Source organism: Coenobita brevimanus, chromosome 57 (genome assembly GCF_032717465.1).
Source record: "Coenobita brevimanus isolate Jiangsu-jjx chromosome 57, ASM3271746v2, whole genome shotgun sequence".
Classification (NCBI taxonomy): domain Eukaryota; kingdom Metazoa; phylum Arthropoda; class Malacostraca; order Decapoda; family Coenobitidae; genus Coenobita; species Coenobita brevimanus.
In genome coordinates this window covers 7,274,056-7,280,055 of record NC_137010.1, presented here as the reverse complement: position 1 = coordinate 7,280,055, position 6,000 = coordinate 7,274,056, and positions in this window count along the sequence as shown.

Here is a 6,000-nt window from a genome sequence, read left to right as displayed (position 1 = left end):
TGTGACTCTTTTATTCCATCCTAAATACCACCACCACCATCATCCTCCTCCTCCTCCTCATCATCATCATGGCTTTTTTTTCCCACATAAGGATGAGGTGAACTGAATTACTAAATCTAAAGCAGGGGACTGAAAACTGCAGACAGGATATTGTGGGGATGTGATCATTTGTAAATTTAGAATACTTGTTGTTGTTGTTGTACTACCCCAGTCTCTCTGACTGAGCAAACCCATCAACCACAGGCAAGCAACTGCCCCTCCAGGGCCATCCCATGCAATGAATCAATGCTCCCATGTGGCTAACAGAGTCTTGCCACTGCAAGGGGTGGAGATCAGTGTGGAAGTTTAGTTCCTGGGTGGACGTCACATTTGCTTCTCTCCACACAATTAACAGGGGCACCATAGTACGCTCCACATCACCCCATTATTTGGTATATGGTTACCACCCAATGCTGTAAATGGTTTCCTGAGTTACAAGCAACCATTTGGCTTGTCACTCAGTGTAGAGCCACCTGAAGTGAAATGAACTGTAATAAATACTGACAGCAAGGATGGGAGAAATAAGACAGGGGGACAGACACAGTGAAAGAAAGATAAACATGAAAGATGAAGTAGGCAGCACTACATTAAGTGAATGGATGATAGGTGCCCCCACCTACCACCCTGAAATACCTGTAGTACAAAAATACAGTATATAAAAGTCAGATGACGCTTAAAGCTATAAAAGTATTGGAAAATGTGTATAACGCACAAGCAGGCTGTTGTAAATACTGTACCTTCTCTTCCTATTAAATATTTGTCTACATATTTAAAGCTACAGAGAAAATATTCAAAACTATGGAGAAAATATGAAACAGAAATGCTTGTACCAGCACTTGTTAAAAGACTTTATGGACCTGACAGCACAAGATCAACATAAGCACAATATAGTTACTGTACAATTATGGCACAATATGTTGACATAAAATGACAATACAGATAACTTGAGATATGCTATAACATATGGTGCACAAAATTATTATAATAACTTTTTAACATTCTAAAACACTGGATAAAACAATTAAAATACAATCTACTTATAATATTTTCACTATTTGTGCCAGCTGTCCCTGAAAGAATAATATTCATTATCATACTCCATATTATTACTTGTACTGTATTCACTTAATAATACTTTTGTAATATCCCCCACTACTAATCATTAATACCTTGGATAATGAGTTACTGGAGAACTGTTGAAGAAGCAAAAAATACATATAATACACTTTGATAAAAATAAACAGTTTCATCAGCAGCAGCAGCAGCATCTAATCCTGTGTTGCCCCATGAAAAGCGTAGGAGCCTGGGGCTAGGCAAGTTGGTTCTGACATTTAAGATAAGACTGACCACCTTCACTCACCCAGAGTGGCAATAATCCTCAACCACCCCTCGAATATGCACCAACACAGGCTCAACCTGGTTGGAACGCCTTAATTACCCACTAAACCACCAGGTGCCATAGCAGTAGTAGTAGTAGTTGTTCCCTAGGCAGTCTGGCCGAACAGCCCCGAGTCACTTAGGAAAGCCATGGCCAAGACCGGGCCCTCCCACAGAGCTCTCAAAGAGTGTATGTTGCTTTGCTGGCGTAGGTGATTGTGTGCAAAGCAGTCTTCCATAATGTGCTTAATAGTTACATCCTGGACAGGCATCAGCAACAGAGTCATCCAGCCTCTTCTGGTAGCTTAAGAGGGCTGGATGGTGCCTACATCTCAGCCTGGCCAGGTGGACCCTGTCCTCACGAGGGAGATAGGATTCGTAAGGGTGGATGTCAGGAGGCCGTGCATGCAGCTGGGTGTTGTCTTTAAGTGACTGAATGGAGCAGTGAGTGATTTGAGTATGGATATGGTTCTGGAAGCTGGTCTGAGGTGGGCAAGGGGGGAGAGATGACAGTATTTGTGTATGATACCGTGTGCTGGGTGTTTTGATGTTCCTAGGTGTGGGTGGATGTGCTGCCATGTAATGTAGTGGATGTTGTGGGTTTGTGGAGGCTGCAGCAAGAATCTGGGTGCCTCTCACGTCTAGGTGATCCCTGACTTTGAGGACTTTGGTTTCTTGATGTAGGTGGTCTGTGGGTGTAGTAGCTGTGCAGCCTGTGATTATTTTTAAGGCCTTGTTCTGTATGGTCTGTAGAGTGTTGTAGTGTGTTTTGGTGAGGCTAGGAGCCCAGGCAGGGCTTGCATAATTCATCACTGAACATATGTATTGTTTGTACATTGTGGTGGTGGATTCTTTGTTGTGTCCGAATGTTGTTTAGGCAAGTGACGTCAAGGCACTGAGTCTTGGTGTTATTTTATTTTTAATGTTTGTGGTGTTTAAATGACACTGATGTATTGTATGTTACACCAATGATTTTGTGTGTGTGTGTGTGTGTGTGTGTGTGTGTGGTAGGGGAGTGTTGTTTATGGTAAGGTGTGGGATGTGACTGTGTTCTGCTGTCCAGTTTGTGAGAAGGGTCACTGTAGATTTGGCTGGGGCTATTTTGAGCCTGTTTGTGGTGAACCATTCATGTAGTGTGCTGAGGTAAGGTTGGAGGATGTGTGGAGGTGTGTTTGCGTTTTGGTGTGTACATGTAAGTATTATATCATCTGCATAGGAAGCTATGTGTATCTGTGGTGTGTGGGTATGTCGTGCATGTATAGGTTAAAGAGTGTAGGGGACAAAACAGATCCTTGGGGGACACTGTTTGTGAAGTTTCTGATGTCAGAAGACTGACCGGCAAATGTTACATATGCACATCTACCTGCTGAGTAGTTTGCCAACCATCTTTTTGTGTTATTGTGCATGTTTGTGTTGAGTATTTTGTTTGTGAGGTTGTGGCGGGGGATGGCATCAAAAGCTTTGCTGATGTCAAGTGTGATTAGGAGTGTTCTGTGTGGTGGCCCAGCTGAATTCATGCCATCAAAAACTCTCTGTGTAAGCTCTGTAGGACTGTAGTGTCCTAAAGCCATGTTGTGACTGGGCTAGGGGAATGTGAGGTGTGACTAGTTGTAGTACCAGTCGTTCAGTGACTTTAGAGGGGGTGCAGAGGAGTGTGATGGAGTGTGAGGAGGGTAACTTGGGGTCTTTGTTGGGTTTAGGGATAGTGATGATAATGCCATGCTTCCAGATGTTGGGTATTATGTTGTGTGAGTAGCTGTAGTTTGATACGTAGGTGAGTGCTTGTATGCCTTGTGGTCCAAGGTGTTTAAGGTGAATGTTGCTATGTTGTCTGGTCCAGAGGCAGATGAGTGCTTAAGGTTGCTAATGATGTGCTTCTTCTGGTTGTAAGTGAAAGGTGTGTAGTCTGGGTGTGTGAGGAACTGTTTCTTACGTCAGATGATACGTCCGTCTTCGGGATGGGGATTTAGATGGCTGACTTGTGAAAAGTGATTGATGAGTGTGTTTGCTTGTTGTTTGTTTGAAGGTATGGTGTCTGTTGTTGCGATGGCGGCATGTTAGTGTGTAATGTTGCTGCTGGACAGTGTGATGCTGTTTAGTGTTTTGTAGAGTTTACTGGTGTTTGTTTTGTGGTCAAGTGTTTGGAGATAATTATTCCAGGTGCCCTAGTTTGGTTATATGGTTAACACCCTGTATAGTAAATGGTTTCCTGGTGTACAGGAAACCATTTGGCTTGTCGCTCAGTGTAGAGTCACCCACAGACAGAAGGAAGAGGAGAGAAAGAAGGGCATATGAGAAAGGAAGGAAAGAAAGATGGAAACGAGGAAAGGGCAGCCACCCGAGGGAAGCAGTACATCGAGTGAGTGGATGGTGACACAGTTTTGAGTTCTTCAAGACAAAGACATAATGAGTTTTTGGTAAAGCTGCCAGAAGTTGGAATCTTATGGTACACATGCTCCATATTAGAATGTATGAAAATACAACAAAATAACCATAAACAGTAAACCCTCTCTAATTCGAACCCGAATAATTCTGAAATCGGTTAATTCGGATCTTTTCTGACCACCAGACAAATAATTTTAATTTGGATAAAAATTCGAATTAAGCAAGACAAGTCCGAAAAGAGTTCCACTGATAAGTGACATGAACAGCTTTTGTAGTGATAAGTGTAGCAATAAATGTAACTTTTAAGAACTGTACAGTATCTTCGGTACAGTTAAGTGTACTGTACTCTACTATTGTGTTGCAAGACTTCATTATCAAGGTTTGACACTAATTTATTGTATTGTGCCCTCTTTGAGTATAAAGTAATAATATACTGTACTGTTCAATGTTTTTGTGAAAAAGCCATGTATCAGTGAGCATGGATGTGATTTGGGGATAGGGGCAAGCATGAGCTCCAGTAATTCTGATTTTTGGATAATTTGACATAGGGTTCCCCCCAATTACTCTGAATTATAGAGGTTTTACTGTACTATACAACAAACCCTCCATACAATGAACAAGCCTGAAAAACTTCTTATCCAATATGTAATACCCATTTTCTAATAAAATTTAACAATCAATTTACTATAGTGTACTATACTATTATTGGGTGTACCAAATGTATGTGTGTATCTGGTTACTATAATGTACTGGGTTGTAGTACATTATAAATACAGTAACAATAATTTGATGGTGATGTAGTATCCCATAAAACTGACATCATATTTCATGCATCCAATACAATGAGGTTCTATTGAATAACTTCCTACACTATATGTACTTGAAACAAACCATTCCACCCTAATTTATCCATCACCATCAACTGTCCACATCATTCTATTTGTACTGCCTCCCGTTGCCTTAAAAATCAACCTGTAACACAGAAGCCTTAAGATGGAAACACCTCAGTATATCACAGTTCCATTATGCCCTTCAACCAAGTCATATTTCTTACACAATACATTTCTTGCTACTGTTAGACAACTGCACTCATTTCAGAAAAGGCCTTATTTGACTCAAAGGGTCAGATATAGCCTTCATTAATTCCTTCACTAAAAGAGGCCCCATGTAATATAAAAATGTCTGGAAGCAGCATGAAGAAACTAATAAGAAAGGTTACTGGAGTCAACGAGTTAAGTAAGTATCAGTGATCATTCTGACGAAACAATATGCTCAAACCGCTTTGCCAATGTTTGTGTTATTTTAGTAGCCATATCTCATCTTTATCAGCAAAATGATGACTGATGACTGCCTCTCCATATAAGTTACAGGAAATGTGCCCAATTTCTAGTGTGTGTGTGTGTGTGTGTGTGTGTGTATATAAATGTACATATACTGTGAATATATATATACAGTAATCACTCTAATATCCGGACGCCCAATAACCGAACATCCCCACTAACCGAACCTTATCGTCCTGGGATCAAACATTCCCAAAATGGTCCGAAAATCCAAAAAAAATGGGAAAAAAATCGATTTTTTGCCGTCCGTAATTTGAACTTGCCGCGCGCCCCGCGTGAGAGCATTGTTTTGGTTCGTCATTCCTCTGACGTCCGATAGAGCGCCGCTGCATCCTCCCCACTTCCCGCCTGTCTCTCACCGCGACAAGAGTCACTGCTCGACGTGAGTTTGCGGCTGTCTTCAGAGTCTTCTGTAGTCGGTACGCCATCACCACTACCCACCGATGCACCCCTTGGACGCCTGCCAGTGATACTCTCGGGCTCTGACAGTGAATAAACAGCAAGAACTTCTCCACTAGACCACACGGGAATTTTGAGTGTTGTGCAGTGAAAAAAACGGTGTGTTGTGTTAAGGTTTTCAAGTTGGGAGAAAAGACTAAGTAGAAAAGAAATTTAACGTAACTAACCTTCTTTGTTTTGGCTTTGGAAACTTAAAAAAACTTGGGAAAAGTTAATGTGCAACACTTAAATTTAATGGAACATTATTTGGACTAAAGTGAACACTGTGAAAAGAACGGACTTCTGTGTGTTAGTGACTAAGTTCAGTGCAAGACTTCAGGAAGAGTGTAGTGCAAGTGCTTCAGGAAATCGTTCTTACTGTCAGAGTCCGAGAGGAGGCGGTTATTCATCGAGGTGGCCA